This window comes from Lissotriton helveticus, chromosome 1_1 (assembly GCF_964261635.1).
Source record: "Lissotriton helveticus chromosome 1_1, aLisHel1.1, whole genome shotgun sequence".
In the NCBI taxonomy this organism is placed as follows: Eukaryota; Metazoa; Chordata; class Amphibia; order Caudata; family Salamandridae; genus Lissotriton; species Lissotriton helveticus.
In genome coordinates, this window is record NC_136057.1 from 1,838,755,527 (window position 1) to 1,838,775,660 (window position 20,134).

The window sequence follows — 20,134 nt, forward strand, 5'->3', positions numbered from 1 at the left end:
TTCACAATAAGGATGTTAAAGGGGGCGGGAAATTTAGGAGTGGGGGGTATTAGGTGAAGTACTGTGTAGTGAGGTCTAGTTTTGTGAAGCTAAGGCCTATGATGAATTGTATGTGATGTGCACCTGTCTTCAATAAAGCTGCCTTTTTCACACAAGAAGCGAAGATGTGGTCTGTGCTGCCCCTTATTACTCAATACCCAATCAGCGGCCACAGAAAGCCCGTGCACAAAGTCTATAAAACACACAATTTCACACCACCAACATTTATATAGAGATGGCTTCACACATGGAATCACACGTATACAGTACATGGAGGCCTCCCCAAAGAAGCGTATACTGTGGTTCTGAAAATTCTGGATTCTGTGGTTCTGAAAATTCTGGATTCGTATAATCGTTCTGTACTCGAGAATTAAAACTTCGTCGAAGTATGACGAATTTGGTATCAAAAGACCGAGAATGACGAGCGCACCATGTACATATATTTTCAGCACATTCGAGTGACGATTTCACCTCGAAATCGTCATTTGCGTTCTGAACCCTTGGCTTCCATTTATGTGTTGCCCTTTACATAGGCCTTAATCCAGCTGAATTCAATTCCACAAGGACACATACTCCTTAATCGACTTTTCTTTGACCTATGCAAGTTGGAACCATTGCCCCAGGCCAAACTCGTTAGGTCAGTTCCCCTCCCAGTGGCCGAACAAGATAGCATCAAGGCTCAACAAGCCATAAAACCATTTCAGCACGCACACCTGCCGTATCTCGCTCACATCTGTCTCCACTCTTTTCCTTCACTTGCTTTATGATGGGGAGGTGCCCGTTTTTATTGGGGGTCCAGCGATATCTGATGAAATGTTGGGCCTTGCCAGGTGATTTGTTATGGGCAGCACGACATGAAATATGTACATGTCATCATGACTCTGCTTTTCTTTTGTAACCAAAACCTGTGGATGATATATTGCAAATTCGAAGAATGTTTGCCTGAAGCCGAATGTTCTGTATAAAGAGAGAAGCCTGACTTTGTAAATTCGAGCAGTCTCCTGAGAATATACTCCCCGTGTGTTGTACTTCTAGGACACTTGTTACCTTGGTTGCAGCCAATAAAATCGATCCTTGACTTCACCTAGAAGACTCTGAGTTTCTGTAGGTCTGAATCAGGAAGAACTCGAGGTCTCTGGGTGTACCCTGACACGGCTGGGTTGCCGGTTCTGTGCCGGTTCTTAAAAACCCAGTACCTCAATACTTACCTCAATAATGATATTGAAGGAAACAAAGGATCATATCACAAGTGCCAATTAGGCCCCGACAGTGCAAACAAACACTGATATATGAACAAAACGCATTAGCATAAATCAATAGCAAAACAATGCACAATTAATGCAAATCAGTCATTTACAAACGCCATGCTGTGTACATCTCACCTGCCTCTTTTCTTGCCCAAATGCCTATTCTTCCTGGCTGAACTAATCAACGTGTTTTTTAATGTGAAGTTAATTACAGTGGGAAAATAATAACTACAAGAAGAAAGCTGTCTAGGGCAGGTCTCCCTGTTGATAAATGTGGTGAGCACATGCACACCCGAGGAGTATTTTGTTTCTTTTGAAATCAATACCTCCTGTTTAGCAAGATGGGAAGGCGTGAGGTTGATCGGGCAAGTCTAGAGTGTCATGAGTTTTTGATTTATAAGTATGCAATTACATGTGTGGGAAGCTGCAGCTAAACCCAGGCTGATTCCTGGGAGAATGTGCACTAGGAAATGTTGTGACTTGCCCCAGAAAAACTGTAGATAGGATTCTACACTGGCACAATTTTCTGGATTATAACTTTCTCTTGACAGTAGATGTTTTTTTGATTACCAAATTGTCTGATTTAGAGTTTGGCGGACCACTATCCTGTCTGCCTTATTACAAGTGCATTGTGTTGTATAGGGGGACGGGACATGCTTAGTTTGTAAAAGAACAAGGGCCATATGTATCAACACCCTCATTTGCGATTCTCAAATAGCGATTATTTAGAAATCGCTATTTGAGAATTGCAAAAAGGGATGTATGTAAAAAATCGCAATTTTTTAGAGATTTCTTAATATTCCTTAATTGCAATTAGCAAATTGCGAATTCGCAATTAAGGAATACTTTCCCATTTATTTCTATGGGCCAGGAGGCCCCTTGGAATGAATGGGAAATTATTCTCAATTTGCGCTTTGCAATTTGAGAATCGTAAATTGAGAATAATTTCAAGGGTGCAAGGGTGTCATAAGGACACACTGATGCACCCCTGAAATTTACATGTGTGCGCATATGGCGCACATACATGCCCTAAGGGCATGTATGTGCGCCACATAGCACCTTCACAAATGGCAAAAAGTGCATTTGTGAAAGAAATCGCAAATTATCACCAACTTCAAGATGGTGATAATTTGTGATTTCTAAATGAGAAATCACACAACTTGGGTGCTTCATACATAGCATTTAAGGAATTGCAATTTGCGATTCCCTAAATGCTGTCGCAAAATTAAGGAATCGCAAATTTTGCGATTTCTTAATTTTGCAATGCGATTTCAATCATACATCGCATTTTCTGAATTTTTTGTCCCAAACGCTGCTTTTTTGCGAATGATAGCGCTTGCGACTAAAAAACGGATGATACATATGCCCCTAAGTGGCAAAGATTTGCTTAGAGGTCAGTGGCTGACACTATTGAAGATAGGGTGTTGAACACCAAGGAAGTGGAGTCTTGATTGCACTTCATGGCTCTTTAATCCACCCCCAGACACTACCTGTCTCTTTATCTCAATAGTGCAGGCTCTTTTTCATCCCTGCTGTCTCCCATGGTCACAGTTTTTTTGTCTTTCTCTATCTCCCTCTTTTCCCCAGTTTATTTTTCCCTGTCACTCTTGCTCTGGAGCAACATAAGTGCTGGTCCCCCAAAATAAGTGCTGGTGAGCTAAACTTACAACCACCATCTGAAATTAAGCCCTGGGGAGTACTGGTTTGCCAAACTCTAAATCAGGCCCAACGTTTTGTAGGATGGTAAATTATCTTCTGAGGAGTGGGTATTTAATAAAGAAGAATGAACTACAGAGAAATTGTGTAATACAGAAGTTCTATCGGACAATATTATCAGATAATTGTATGGCACCCATGTTGTCGCCCAAGTTGAACAACTAAGGGGAAAAACACTTCTGTCAATAAGAACGCACTTTAAAATGGCCAATATTGCAGGTAGAACCAACTCACCGAAAGCAGCAGAGGTCTAAAATGCTTCTGAGAATTACTTTTAAAAACATTAGACAGTGATTGCCCCAGTGGCAGCCGGATCGGGGCGAGGGGCAGGGGAGCAGGTAAGGGGGTTCAAAGAATGAAAAACACTTACCTGATGCCGCGTCTCTCCCCCGTCTCTCTGTTACTGTCTCTCGCTTTGGGCCGGACAGGAAGTACCCAGGCTCCCCTGAGCATATCACAACTCTGCAATGCAGCCTGCGTGGAGAACAAGTAAAGTGTGCATAAATGTTTGGCTGGCCCGAGAGGGCCGGCCAAATATTCATGTGCACTTGGAGTGGGCAAACCACTCCTCCTCCTGCTCCTCTGTCATCGGAGCAGCCGCGCCTGCCTGTAAACCTGCTGCATCAGGAAAACATAAAATGACAATATCCTTGAGTTATTATCATTTTATGTTTCCGTTCTTTCGCTGCTTCAAAGCAGTGGGGCATCGCTCCTCCGCTTTAAAGGAGGAGCCGCCACTAGATTGCCCTCTTTCATAGAATTCTGTGCTGCCTTTACCGGGTGAATATTCTTTTACGTGAATTTTTCTACTAGGCCACCCTTTTGTACTTGTAACTCTCCACGTTTTACTAAAACAACCCTACTCCTTCCTCACATTTTCCCACTTGATGTTTCCCTGTTCTAGAAGCAGGACCTAAGGAGGAGGGCTTGTATGCCAGGAGCTGTTCGAGCATAAAGGAGAACTCAGTCATGGTGTATAAGGAGGGAGACAATTATAAATGTAAGCACTTTAGGAGCCACAGGCCATAGCTAGGGCAACAGCTTTCGGCACCAGCACTTTTTATAATACAATATATGCCCTTAGGGAAGGGGCACCTACTCAGTTCTGCTCATCAGGAGAATTCCATGCAGGCACATTACCACACCCTTGAAATCTTTGTTTTGTTGGTGGAATAATTGGATACGTTGGTAAGGGGTGGGGGTGTGCATTGTTGCCAAGTTTTTGGCTCATGGATCTTCCCATAGCTTTTGTGAATACAATTTGTATCCGTAGTCAGTGAAGTCATCATCTGTATGTAGGTTTTCACATGAAGTTTGGGATTTTCACCACCACATCAGTCTAGTACTGGGACCTTATCACCAATATGCATCCGATTTTGAAGTTGCTAGAAAAAGTTTTAAAATTAACTTGCAAGAAAATGGCACTTGATTTCTGGTAAACGTTGTTTACAATGCGGTGTTTACACCGCACGACCTTTATCACGCTGCCATTACAGCGCAAGTTGGTTGGTTAAGGAATATTGTAATTTTATATTCCAACACCTTCCCTACTGTTACGTGGGCTGGTGTTGGAATATAAAATTATAATAATCCTCAATCCGCGCCCTCCAACGCAAGTCGTTGTAACAACTTGCGTTGTAAAATCCGCGATGTAAAGTACCGCGATCAAAATGATCGCGTTGTACTATCATACATCCGATTTGAAGCATCGGCTTGCACCCAGGGGTAAATATTAAAAATTTCCGTAGCAAAGTACATCAGGGAGTAGATGCCGAAAAGTGGGAAACTCAGTGAACTCCGTGTACACCGGTAATTGGGATTTATTTGATACTTTGCCGGTCTTATAGCATTTATTGTACACATTATACGAGGGCACATTGTGTACATTGGATACGTAGACAAGAGGACTAGAGAAAATCAGACTTGTGGATGGGGGAGGTAAGTATCAAACTTTTTAGTTGAAGAGCATGGGTGAAGACAATAGTGTGGAAGCAATGCATCTTTACAGTTGGCAAGGGTTGCATGCATGCCCTCTTTCAGAACTCAAGAAAAAATTTCTAACAAATAAGCAGACATATTGGTGCAATAAATACTTACACAAGTAATTAATGTACCGATTGGATTTCTACATTAAATCTATGTAACAAGCATGTGGTATTCTTTCCTTCAATTAATAAAAACACAATTAAATGAAAGAAAAATTAGCAATCATAGTGCACATCTTATAGTCTACTATAACACAATTATCCTTAAATAGAAATGCATCTGTCATCTGCTTAAGGAAGAACACTCCGCTAGAAACTTCAGCTGAGAACACTAACATCCAAGCTGCCCCAACAGACCACTGAAGAACAGTCATCAATCCGAAGTATTTTTTCCATGTTGTTGTTACCGCGCTGGTTCGTGCTTCGTCCCTCTTTTTATAATTAACTACTTCATTGTGTCTTGCTCTTCTCCTTCGACAAGAAAAGTCAAATCCTCTGGTCTGCATGAAAGTCCATACCTATGCAAATGCTGCTGAATCTGGCCTGCATTGAATAGCATCAAAATGGTATAAAGGAGTAAAGGCAAAAATTAGCCTGATTTTCAATGACGTCAAGATTGCCATTACATTACAGCTGTGGACACTGCTCATGTGCACACTGTGGGGAAATATATATATCTATATGTTCGCATCTGCTAAATAAGTGAATCAATCCCATATTCTTCTCCACACTATCTCACACCCTCTGAGTTAACTAGGCCTGCTCTGACCAAACTGCTTGCTCCGTGCCCCTGAACACCTCTCCCTTTAGAAATCTATTAAAGCTTGACCCCATGACCTGTAGTGCCCTCTTTGACACGTCATGGGACAACAGCTGTGAAAAGCCTCTGAATCTTTCAGGTTGGCTTAAACTTGCTTTCTGGTCCCTTGTGCCCTTATATTACTCTCTGTCTCTGGGCCTGCATGACACTTCTATTTGTATATGTACAACCGTATTTGGCCTTGGCTACATCTTATGATTTTACTGATGACTGCACTTTCTGCCCTATATATTCTCCTCTGACTATCTATGAGGGACAGAAGAAGCTTGTTCCAAGACGTGACACTGCGTCTGCATTCTGCCTTGGCCTGCCAATAAATGGACAAAGGTGCAAGAACATTTCCTGTGTTTTGTGGCGGCTGGGGTCTGTTTGCTAGATTTTTTTCATTATTGATTGAATTCTTTTCCATCAAGTAATTGAAATTTTTATCATCATTGAAATATTTCTCTGTATCAATACCTTGGAGTTGATATGCGACAGGGGTCTACGGGACCCCATACGCGACAGGAGAGCCTAGGTACGAGAATAATTTATGACCCAAGAGTAGAGGGACAAAGAAATAAAAACAACCCTCCCGGAGTGTAGCGTGGGAAGCATTGACTATTAGCTGGCTGCAGGACACAAGGAAATGTTTTTCAATTTTGCACTGTTCTGTCATTGATCAATGACTGTATTTAATTATGTTTATGTGTTGATCTTTAAAAAGTATTGTCCTGCAATGTTTAATTAAAATGCTTCTTTGAGTGATATCAAAACAAATTGCATCAGAGAAGTCAAATTGTTTTATGTGGTGTCTGAGTGTTCCACAACTGTATATTTTTTCTCTCAAGTCTCTCTATTCAAATCGTAACAATTTTTTCCTACCAGGAGACAAATGTATTTATCTTTCAGGGTTTAAAAATTGTGAGTGTAGGGCACAATGGGTTCTGGCAATTCTAAAGGAACTATGGAGGTGGTAAGGACTTGCATGGTGAAAAAGACAAGAAAATTGTTTGAACAACTGTCATTAGAGAAGGATTTTAAATTACCAGCAGATAGCCCTGCAGCTCAGGTTGTAAAAGATACAAATTGTTTAGAATATCTAACTACTTTTTGCACGCTAGTATGGACGTGGAAAGGGAATGAAGGGCTGTGGCCTAGATTGGGTTCTGTTGAGATAGATGATATTGAACGCTTAACAGAAAGTATACACTTAAAGGGTGACCCATCATGGGATTCACATTACGTAAAGGATTGTTTCTAGCAGTGGCCTTCTATTGCAAAAAATAAAGCTCTCCTTTCAAAAAAGAAAGGCCAGGGGAATGCCTCCACTGAATATAAAAACTGTTCTGCAATAGCAATGGTGAATAGTGAGTGCAAGAAGCCTACTAAAAAAGAGCTAGAATTAGCTAAAGATTGGCCCACGTCTTATAGCCAGTGTTTATTGGAATTGAGTAACTATGTGCAAACAGAACAGCATTTGTTGTCACTATGGCAAAAGTGTGGGTTTTCTACAATTGAAGCAGACCGGGTTAAAGAAATACCAAATGCCACTACTTCTAGACGGGCTGCTGCTCTGCTATGTATTTGGACGCACCGCCAAGTAAATATAGACATATATAAGTTTAAAAAACTGTTTATCGCCTCCAAGCCTCAAGGCCTTTTTGTCAAGCTGGGGGAAGGAACAGACATGAGCAAATAACTAGTAGCGCATTGACTGAGGAGGAGATTGTGTTGCTTACTGAGGAAGAAAGGAAAAGACAGAGAGTAGATGCAAATAGTGAATTTAATTCCTGGGTCTCAGAAAGAGCCAGCAATGAGAACAGCCACCAAACATTGGGACAAAACATCCAGTCTGCAGGGCCTGTTTCTCCTGCACCTAAATTCTTATCCCCTACTCCAGCAACTTCAATTTACCCATCACTTTCAGGCCCCTACATACAGTGTGAAAGACATAACACACCTGAGCAAGCACTAGCTGCACAACCAAGCTTAGCACGTGTACCTTATTTCCACATATCCCTGGAAGGTGATTTAACTAGGGTACCTGACATACCAACTAGCCCCAGAGAGGGTAGTTTTAGATAACAGCTTTCACTGCACAATTCTGCTCCCAATGTCTTGTCTGTGCCCAACATGCTAACGGTCGGTCCCCCGCTACCCATGATCACTTGCCAGCACCAGAGGGTCCCTTTACCAGCCTTCAAATAGACTTCGCCTACATGCCCCCAGTGAATGGATTCAAATATTTGCTGGTATGTATGGATCAATTTTCAAAATGGGTGGAAAAGATGTGTGATGTGTGACTGTTTGGGAATAGAGTGGAAACTGCATGCCCCTTACCACCCACAAAGTTCAGGCCAGGTGGAGAGAATGAACTCCACAATAAACATAAATTAGCCAAAACAACTGATGCAACAGGCCTGAAATGGCCAGACGCTCTGCCTTTAGTGCTGCATGCCATAAGAGCAACACCATCTAGAACGACTCTCTTGTACCCCCATGAGATATTTATGGGGCGGCCTATGTCGGTAGGGTTCAGGTTGCCTCTCACAGCATTCCAAGCAGCACTGCTGTGGACAGATGAGCAGAATTTTGACTATGCTGTACAATTGTCAGTGGTATTGAGGCATCATCATCTCCAGGTGAAGGAAGCTTTTCCCCATCCTTCCTTAGAACAAACACACCCTTTAAAACCTGGCGACATGGTCATGGTGAGAAAAATAAAAAATGTTTATCTTACTTCTTATGTGGAGGAGTGTGGCTCAATGGTTAGAGCGGCAGACCCTGATGCAGAGTTCTGGCCAGGGACCAGGGTTCGATTCCCGCCTCGGCGGGGTCTCGGGCTCAAAATTCCACGGACCTGATAATTCTCGCCTCGGTGCCTATTCCAATCATGGAGTCCCACTCTGCAATTCTGGGCAATAGCTTGCTTAATCTCCACAACGGCCCCCACAACACTAAGGATGCCTGGCCTCCACCTTGGGGGTGCCCAGGAGTGGACACCTCACAGGGAAAGTCAGGATGGGTTCCACAGCGGTATTCGTACAAGCGCCTTGAGACCCTTGCGGGTGAGTAGTGCGCTATACAAGTATCAATTTACATTTTTTCATTTACATTTACATGACATTTACATTTACATTCTAGGTGGACTGGACCCCACGTTGTGCTCCTGGTTACCAGAACATCACTAAAGGTGCAGGGACGTCCCGAGTGGCTACCCGGAACACGCTGCAGGGCTGCACCAACATCGCCTGAGGCAGAGTCACCTTTAACGGATGAGCAACGGCCACAAGTGGAGCAGCGCGAATCACAGGACAAGGGGGAGACAGACCAGACCTTTCCTAACAACAATGCTGAGAGTCCATCATCAAGTGTCCCAGGAATGGTAACACCAACTGATGCTGTTGAGTGAAGCACGCAGGGCAGGTCCGTGAAACCGCCCCTGAACAAGACAACTATGGACCAGGAGGAGAAGCAGATGACAGCGCACCACAAGAACTTTCATTATTGACATTTACAGAAAGTACCCTGGAACCGAGACAGAAAGGCACTGCATACCAACATTTCAAATTCTGAAAGTGACATTTACCACTGTCCAGAAAATGCATTGCATTATGCTAACAATATTGTTTAGTACCTTGATTATGTGTGTGCTACCTGTACTGCAACAACCTGCTGACCATCCCCTCATTGCAGTACATGAGAAAGTTGCCCATGCTTTAGGTCTTCAAAATTGCTGGATTTGTAGAGAATTATCCAGACACCCCAGCGACCCTATTGGCCTTTATGAAACACCCGTGTCTATACAAAATTATGCGCTAGAAATAGAATGCCTCATATCCAATGTAACCTGCGATTGTTTAGAAGGACGGATTGGATGGTACCCACATTGTACCATACTGCCAAATATTCAAGCCTAATACCAAGTCTCTACTGCAGTAGAATACAAAGACAAGGAAAAAGCATTTCCTGTATGTTTAACCCCTTCCACGCTGATGACAGGTACACCTCTCGTACGCTGATGACGAGCTGAGCTCGTCATGAACCGCGGGATTCCGCGATTCTCAGCGCACAGCGGGAAAACCCGCAGCGCGCATGTGGTTAAAGCATCATGTTTCAGGATATAACCCAGCTTCACAATACTTTGGACATTTAAAAAGTAGCCACTATCCTAACATATTAGAATTTGATAATATCACAGGGAATTGGAACATGAAAGACAGACAGTTAGTAAGTAGGAACTGAACAGCTAGGGTACGAGGAAAACAAGTAAATTATACTTTGCATTACTGGAACATCACTGTAGATGGAGAGACACTATTAATAACACCTGATGGTCTTCTATATGATCCATTTATTGAACAAAAGAATAAGCATGCTAGGGCACCAAATGTGATTTCTGAACTATTAGAATACCCCTTATGGTCAGCTCGCTGCTCATACATGGCACCATGGGCAAATGTTACACTTATAAATTCTTCATGGATTGATCACAAATGGTGTGATCAATTCCAAAACACTTTCCCTGAAGGGGTAGGCCTTCCGCTCAGTAAATATCACACATTAGACACACAGTTACAGGGCGGAATGTATTTTGTGGTGGCATTAAAGCATACAAGGTGCTTCCCCGGCACTGGGAAGGCATGTGTGCTATTTCTTATCTTACACCAAACATTTCAGTCGTGCCACACATTGCAGCCCACGAGTCACTAAATTGGGGGAGTTTTGCTCATAGATATAAAACAGATATACATGCACCTATTCTGGAAACTAGACAAGGTCTATTCTTTGAACTAATGCGTATATTTATTCCTGGATATGGGGTATATGATTTAGAATTGGCTCTAGTTAATATGTCTGCTGAGCTGGCTGTAGCATTCAATGCAAAAAGAGATGCACTTCAACAGTTGCAGATGGAAATTAACTCAGTAGCTGCCATGACTATTCAACATCGAATTGCACTTGACCTCTTGACACTACAACAAGGAGGACTGTGCGTTTTATTAAATTCCTCTTGCTGTTATTTTTTAAACAAAAGTGGAAACATAGCAAGGGATGTGGCACAAACTAAGAATGCAGTTCAAATAATCTGTGGAGCAGGGAAAATTGCAGATTCTGATGACTGGTCCTGGCTATGGTCATGGCTACCAACAGGATGGTTAAAGCACTTACTTTTAGCGCTACTGGGTATCTTTTTAACAATAGTGATATTTTTGTGTTGTCTTCAGTGTTGCTGCTCTATGGTACAGCAATGGTGTAGTAAAAGCATCCATTCAATCTCCGCAGTTAAAATTCTACCTCCTACAGAGCAGGAGGTAGCCTACAAATATTTCCAAATACAACAGAATGTAGAGAAAGCACACAAAGAAACATTTCAATTAATGGCTATAGATATATAATATAAATGCATTGAGTATTAGTATATAATTTTATCTATGTTGAAAATTGAATACCTCTTGGATGGGACTACGCCAATATATGCCTGTTATTTAAACACTGTGTGATGCTAGTCAAAGATAAGTATTTTTTCGATATTTCTACCATATGTATATATTCATATTTTTCTTACAATGGTATTTGATATTGCTATCAAAAAGGAGGGATATTGTGGGAAAAAAAATATATATATGTTTGCATCTGCCAAATAAGTGAATCAATCCCATATTCTCCTCCACACTATCTCAGACCCTCGGAGTTAACTAGGCCTGCTCTGACCAAACTGCTTGCTCCGTGCCCCTGAACACCTCTCCCTTTAGAAATCTATTAAAGCTTGACCCCATGACCTGTAATGCCCTCTTTGACACGTCATGGTGTGGAAAAGTAAATTTTGCCATGTTATATGTGCCTACGTGTTCCCCATCCAATGCTATATGTGCATGATCGATATGCATGTATCCCCTATGATCGATTAAAGACGCAATCATAGTTGTGTCCAATTCTAGTATGCCAGTTTCCAGTTCTCGTGAAAGCAACGAGTACTAGGCCTATGTTGCCACGTTTTACAGTGTGCACGTTAATTCATTGAATTGTCCCCGTTCCTAGGCCTCAAAAAGGGCCCGGACATCAGATTCAAGCTCCAGTCTCCCGAACCCGCTCTGAGGAGCGATACAGCCCCCACCTGCATCCCTGACCCTTCACTTACTTCCTGCCGCACAGTGCCCGGCCCGGCCTGGCTCTGCCTGCCTGTCTGCCAAGAGTATGTTATGCTTCTAGTTATCAGTCCAGCCCTCCTTCTCTGCATTCCTAAGCTACTGAATCGTATCAACAGTTCCAGCTATGGTCTAGCCTTTCTGTCTCCATGTAAGAGAGTTACTGTATTAATATTCATAGAATATTCCTAGCACACGCAATACATGTAGAATAATGCATGCACCAGTCTTAGTGTCAAGTAGCCTTTGCCCTGATAACTTTTGGATTCTATCAACATGTACTCCAAACACCAGATACCAGATATGCTATAGGTACATGTCGTCCTGACACCGCAGACTTTAGTCTCCTCTTCTAGTGCAGAAGTCATAGCCCCAGTTCTCCCTGGCAACACGTCATTGCCCGTTTGCGCACACCACTAGGTTAAAGGTCCCAGCTGCTCAGGTAGTCCCTCCATGTTTCCACCCCATTTATGACACTTCTGTGACGTCTACATCACATGTCCATGTACACGCCTTCTTGTTACACCCATTTGTTCTTATCTTTCGCGACTGCTACGAGTTACGCCTACTGCTACGCCTATTGTATGCAATGTAATGTAATGTATTATACTATATATATGCTGCACTGTCGATGAGGCATTGCAGCTGCCAACCATTCTATTTCCGTGCAGGCTATCCCGTTCCTGTCCCTTCCCTTATACCTGATTAAAGCCTGTTAGACTCAGATACCTCGAATCCTGTCTCTTATTTATTGAGCTATCTGTTTTGTTCACTGTATTCAAAAATAGTACCGGTAATTAATTATTTATTTACCACATAATGGCGCCCGAATAGGCACTTGCCCTTTCCCCACGCGCCGGCGAAGCCACGCAGGCCCCCCGACCCTCTGCAGCCGTGACGGAACCATACCGTGCACGTGCAGATATTTCTGCTTCAAGTATCCCTCAGGCCCACGGAGGAGACGGAGGTTGCGGTCCAGCATCCAGACGAGGCGGTGAGGAACGCAGCGAGTCCCGACCAGAGCCCAAGCCGAGAGTACAAGGTCCGAGGTATCCGGAGGCCCACCTGTAACTGAAGTCCAAAGTTCGTAGTCCGACGTCGTAGCAGTCCAGTCCAGTCCGAGGCTTTCCGTTCTTGCTGCCCGGTGAGTACCGTTGCTGGGGTAGTATCTAGACAGGGTCAATTAATTTGTCTCTGGTCCAGTGGGTTTGGGTACACAGATCCAGTCCGAAGTGTTCACCTAGGTGGATACGGGTCCTGACGTGTCTCTTTATGGGACCGGTATGTTCCGTACTGTTTTAGCAGTGCATCTAGTAATTCTAGTAAGTTTCGTTCTCGAGAAATTCATGTGTTCTGTTCCCAGTATATCAGGTAATATTCTGTCCGAACTGTTATTCTAATGTTATTTAATGTGTTTTCAATGTCGTGGTATGAGTGATTTGTTTTTCTATTCATTACTGTGTTTATCGTGTATTGTATTGTGTTCGGATTCAAGTCTAGAATGCCTCTGTTTTCGAAGTTACGTCAGTTAAAGACCAGAAAACGGTTACTCGAAGAAGCAGTTCCTGTCCCGCCTAGGGACAGTCCAGGACATTTTATGTATCACAAGCATGGCTTAGATGCCATAATATATCTAGACTTATGGGCGGACTTTACCAAGGAACTAGAAGAGAAATATAGATGGCCCGCATCAGGTACATGGGATGCCGAGTGCATCATGCGAGTAGAAGAAGCATTATGGAAAAAGAAAGCCAGACAGTCCCAGAAAGATGCCATCGAGTTATGGCGCAAAGAATCTCATAAAAGAACCGAAAAAGAATTCAGAAAAACAGAATTAAGTAGGGAATCCTCAGAAAGAGCCCAAGAAAGGGAATTAATCGAAGTAGGTGAACGAGTTGGAGCAGAACAGTCAGACAGACAGAGAAATGCCCTTATTAAGGGTATGTATCCTCTTCTTGCCGAGGGCTTGCCAAAAGCAACCCCGGAAGCACCCTGTAATTTCCCACCACCATTGGTCCCGATTAAGCTACGTCACAAACCGACCGCAGCTGATATTTTTCTTTCGTCCTATTTGGACGACACAGTCCCCGAATATGCAAATCCTATTCCGCCTGTTCCCATTAATAATGTAATTCCTGTTCCTCCAGCCGCTGGTCCCGTGGGTCCAGTTAATGTTACAGCACCTGTTACAGCACCCCCGGCCCAGCCCACAGTACAGGTACCCGTTTTACCAGTCGCTCTACCAGCACGTACAGTACACACCGACGAGTCTAGTTTAGGAGCCGCGGGGGGAGATTCTCCTGGTACCCCGCCTCAACACAGACGTATGACGCTACATGAACTAGCGTTACAGCGTACGCCAAAAGTGAATACATACGTAGATATCAAGCGAGCACTTACCGAATGTCGTTATGATCCAGTTCCAGGCGATGGTAACATGGTCATATATTCATTACGTTTAAGACGGGTGACCGACTATTTGGACACCCTGCCCGATATGAGAGAACATCTAGACAGAATATATCGTTTTATCCGTACAGGAGTGAATCCAGAAAGTGTTCACGAAGCCATGGTTCAAAGAAAAGTCGAGACTCAGCTCATGCTTTTAAAGTTTTTAATTAACTGTTTCATTAGAGAGCAAGATTGTCCGGAAAAAGATCAAGAAGAAATGAAAGTCCTGACCAGGTGGAGTGACAATATAGCTGAGGGAAAACACAAGACACAAAATTGTATAGAGAGTATGTACAAGAAAATTCGTAGGGAAATAATAAAGTTACACGAGAAACGAGAAGCAAAACAAGCAACCGAGAAAGAGAATGACTCTTCTACGGAAGAGGTAGACGACGAGAATCCCTCCAGAATAGCGTATGTAGGTAGAACTAGACTTTCCGACCGACATTCACGCCCAGATTACAAGAAAGTTTTTCCTCCTCCAGCACCAGAACCGTGCTCTCTTGAGCAAGTATTCCAAGCTACCGATCACATTCTGAAATCACGAATAGGTTATAGTGAACTCAGTACAATGCATGAACAAGAACTAGCCCGATCAGCAGTCCGGTGGACTACTGATTCTACCACTTTTCCAGATGAAATAGTGGCTCAAATGTTTCTGAAACTGCCCCCAGCCGAGCAGCGACTGGTGGGTATGTATATGATCCAGCACCTCATTACACTGTATGAGGAACAGCATTCTGATCCAGGTCCACTACATGATGTCTTGAACGAGTTACTCCAGTACAGATGGAAAGATCTAGGTACCGATTTAATTCGCGTCATTCTAGAACAGCGCCACAAATACCGAACGTTTCTGAATCCGCATTTTGTTCACGTCTCACCCCCAGAGAGTAAGCCATTCTACATAGACAGACAGAATCCATTACGAGAAGTACATCCAGTCAAGAAAGAGGGTGGTGGTCTAGAACGAGTATTTGTTTACACCCCCGTCACAAAGATGGAACTCTTAGAAATGAAGAAGTTAATTCCCTGTCACGATAAAGACCCAGCAGGGTTCCACCGTGAATTAAAAGACATGCTCCGTATGGGAGAATACACGTATCCAGATATCATTAAAATGCTAAAGGTCCTGTTGCCTGCGGGCATATATGAGAAACTCAAAGAAAAAGAATGGGAGGTGGGAGAGAAAAAGATAGATTGGACAGCTCTAGAAGCTGAAGATAATTAACGAGTACCAGGTACCGGTCTTGGGGATAAAGCTAAAGAATTGCCCGAGTTATTGATACAAGTTTTGCCAAGATTACTAGCCACGAAAAAGGAAGATTGGGATGCCATCTCAGCCTGTAAACAGAAACAAGACGAAGATACTAGTGATTTTTATTCTAGATTTGAGAAATGTTTTATTATTAATAGTGGTCTGAAAACAAGTAGTGAGTCATACCCTCATCTTTTTGTTACTAAACTAGTCGAGAATTCAAGTCCACAAGTTAAAAATCGAGTCCTGAAAGTCGAAAGTACCTGGCAAGCTAATTCTCCGTCACAGATGCTTCAAATGCTCCAGTATCACCAGAACAGAATCAGGGAAGAGCAGGAACACGAAAGGAGACGTATGAAAGACACGAAAATGAAAGTACTAGTTGCACAATCTGTTCCACAAGACAGTCAGAAGAGGGGTCCGAATCAAGCCAGTCATCCTGCAGTTCCCGTTAAAGGGACATGCAATTACTGTAAACAGCCAGGTCATTTTATAAACGAATGCGCAGTTCTGAAACACAATATAGCTACTGGTAAAACTAAAGAAAGACCACGTCCGCCTAGACAAGAACAAGTTTCACAGACCTCTCAACCACCACAGAATACACAACAGTCAGTTACAGCACCGCAGCCTATAGCTGCAAAGCAGCATGTTACACTGTAGTGTAACTCCTATTTTCCCAATAGGCTCTGCGCATTGGAATAGTACCTACTGCAGTAAAGGCCTAGGCCAGACGTTAACTAGGTCTACTACTGTCGATACTAGACTTAATTTTTGGGTTTGCCAGCTAAGCTCAGAGTTCGCTAGAAACTTTCTCGAATGTTCAAGGAAGGGATTAACTCCCCTGATTAGACAAGAAGGGATTTAGTTTCTGACAACCATAGAACATGACAACTTTGCTCTCCCCTAATCAAGAGTCAATCTCGAGAGTCGTGTGAGCACAAGGCAATTATTTTACTCAGTCAGTACGTGCATTCTTAGTCTCATCAGAATGTAGAGAAAAGGAAGAGACGGGCGTGTTCAATAAAAGATGTTATTTATTGATCAGTCTCTTTTCTCATACATGAGAAATGGATCGATATTATTGCAATACTTATAGTTAAGTAAAGTGCATACATTAAAAGCAATAGTATAAAATAATACTGTAAAAACATTGATATGGTTTCTGAGCCATATGATGTTTAAAATGATTAAAATATATTTACATACACATATACATTTGACTAAACGTACTCAACTGGTGTTTCTAAATACGCCTACCCCGTGTACCTGACCTAAGTCTAATGCGTGGGCGGGAATAGAAAGTTACAGTTTAAGTTAAGTTTGTTTTTGCCAAGTGAATAACTAAAGAATTCTCTGTGAGGGGTTATTCAGTTCTGTACCTGGAAGTTAGGATGAATGAGGAATGGTATCTCTTTCTCTGCTCTCGATATTCCAGGCTGCCTGCGAGGGCTACCCGGAAGCGCCGGTGCTGGGTCTCTCGGCTTGAGATAGCAGCGCGTCTCTCAGCGCGTCAGGAAGGCGGGGCTGCGCCAGCGGGGTCTGCTCCTGCTCTCGGCTTCGGCAAGTATGGCTGCTCCGTCTTGTCACCACGCGTGTGTTTGCATAGGGCAAGGTCGGCAATATTTATACCTTAAAGGTGCCGAGATTGACGTAAGGATGGACATAGGTACGTCAATAAAGATGTCATACGACTTGCTCGTTAGCACATTCTTTTGCAAAAGTTCTCTGTGAAATCAAAACAATGGCCGCACGGATTATCCAGGTTGTCATAGGTTTGATTTGTTATGAGAACGTCGTATGCCTTATCAGGGGCTGGAGGAATGTCGCTTGTCTAATTAGATCTCAAGCGTTATGACCTAATCAGATAACACGTTCCTGTGCCGTAGTGTGACTGCGTCAGATAACGGTATCTGCATCATGGGGGATTTCTTGCCTCATGGGCTGACTGTTAGTTAACTTGATAGTTAGTTTAACCAGAATAGGGTCAGGAATAGGGGGACTGATTCAGAACCTATAGAAATACACGACAACACAGCAGATGTACCAGAATGCACAGTCAGAGTATCCAGATTATCAGCCATATTCATGAAACAGCCTAGAGAGGGAGGTAGGTTTGCCTCTCATCGAGATACCTGTAGATCAAGAGGGTCCCTATGTACACAGTCAAGTATTGGGGAAAGACAGAAAGTTTCTGATTGATACAGGGGCAAGTAGGACTACCATCAGTCATGACGAGGTTCCAGGGGCTCCGCTCTCAGGCTCTAGAAATGTTTCCCTTGGATTTTCAGGAAAGCCTATTGTTAATGATATATCGAAACCAGTTACTCTAGAAGTCGGTCCATTGTCCCGAACTACAGATCTGTTACTTACGAAGTCTTGTCCAGAAAATTTGTTAGGCATTAAGACATTAAAGGAATTAGGAGCAGTAATATGCTGCTCCCCAGAAGGGATCCGCCTGTTCTTGCGAGATTTTAAAGGTCATTATGTATTACGTGATTTTGATCCAAGATTATTGAATGTACCACAGCATTTATGGGCGCAAGGTCCAACTGATGTAGGTTGTATGCATATCACACCCCACCGTGTGACTCTGAAGCAAGGTGTTGTATTACCACGAATCAGACAGTACAAATTGCCACCTGAGGCTGTAGCAGCCTTATCCAAAATTATTGACGAGCTTATTGTTCAAGGAGTGGTTGTAGAAACTGACTCCAATGTATGTAATTCTCCTATCATTCCAGTCCTGAAACGTACCGATCCAAATGCACCTCCAGTATATCGATTAGTGATTGACCTTCGAGAACTTAATAAATGTATCATACCCCAGTACCCAGTAGTCCCAGATATTTCTTCCCTCTTGACAGCCATTGATTCTGAAGCTACGTTCTTCTCAGTTATCGATCTCAAGAACGCATTTTTCAGTGTCCCCATTCATCCAGACAGCCAGTTCCTTTTCGGATTCTGTTTAAATGGAAGAAGCTATAAATTCACACGAGCACCTCAAGGTTTCACAGAAAGTCCTAGCATTTACAGTCAAGCACTTAAGAGACAACTAGACAACATTCACATGCCAACTGACACTGCCCTGCTCCAGTATGTCGATGATCTACTGATCACAGCCCGTTCGGAACGTGACTGCGAGCGTGCGTCACTTACAGTTCTGTATTTTCTGGCCGAGATGGGGCACAAGGTGTCCCCTTCCAAATTGCAATTCTGTGTCCAGCAAGTGGTCTACTTAGGACACTTACTGTCCAAGAGGGGTAGGCAGTTGACACCTGACCGTATCCAGTTAATAGCACGTCTTCCACAGCCCAAGACACAGAAGGAGGTACGAGCTTTCATCGGCCTCACTTCTTACTGCAGACAATGGATTCCTCAGTATGCATTTCTAGCCAAGCCACTGATACAGTTAACGACACAGGAGGCAGCCGTATCGTCTGTCCTCCCTTGGACCCAGGAACATACACTTGTTTTTAATGAGTTAAAGAAAGCTTTATGTAATGCACCTGTTCTAGCAACACCGAACTACAGTAAGCCTTTTACACTTTTTGTCACAGAACGTGATGGGACTGCATTATCTGTTCTCACACAAGATCAAGCAGGACAATACAAGCCCTGTGCTTATTTTTCTAGCACATTAGATCCAGTGGCCCAGGCTCTGCCTGCGTGCCTCAAGTCAGTTGCAGCCACAGCGCTAGCTATCAGACAAAGTGATTCCATAGTGTTAGGACACTCTCTGACAGTACAAGTTCCACACTCCGTGGAAGTTCTTTTAAACCGAACACAGACTCAGCATTTGACAATTGCACGTTTAACAGGTTATGAACTGACACTGTTTCAGCCACACATAGAAATCAGACGCTGCAACATTTTAAATCCTGCTACACTGTTACTGTCAGTTACTTCAAATCCTGCCACACATGATTGTGTGGAAGTTGTTAACACCATGACAAAGCCAAGACAAGATCTGACAGATATTGCATTACCTGATCCTGACCTGACACTTTATGTGGATGGTTCATGTATGAGAACAAGTACAGGAGAACTAGTAGCCGCGTATGCAGTGATTACTGACACCGAAGTTATAGAAACACATCGTATTGACACCCTGTCTGCTCAAGCAGCAGAGCTAGTCGCTCTGACCCAAGCCTGCATACGTGCCAAGAACCTGAAAGTAAATATATACACAGATTCACGTTATGCATTCGGAGTCGTACACGACTTTGGAGTGCTCTGGCAGGAACGAGGTTTTATGACTTCTCACGGAACCAAGATCCAGCATGGTCTCCTCATTCAAGCTCTGTTAAATGCAATACATTTACCGACAGCTATCGCTATCATGAAGTGCAAGGCACATACGAAAGTCACTGACATCATTTCCCAAGGTAACGATCTAGCAGATCGAACAGCCAAGCTTACAGCTCAGACTCCAGACATTCCAGTTAACATGACACTGACACATATTCCAGAACAGACTACTTGTA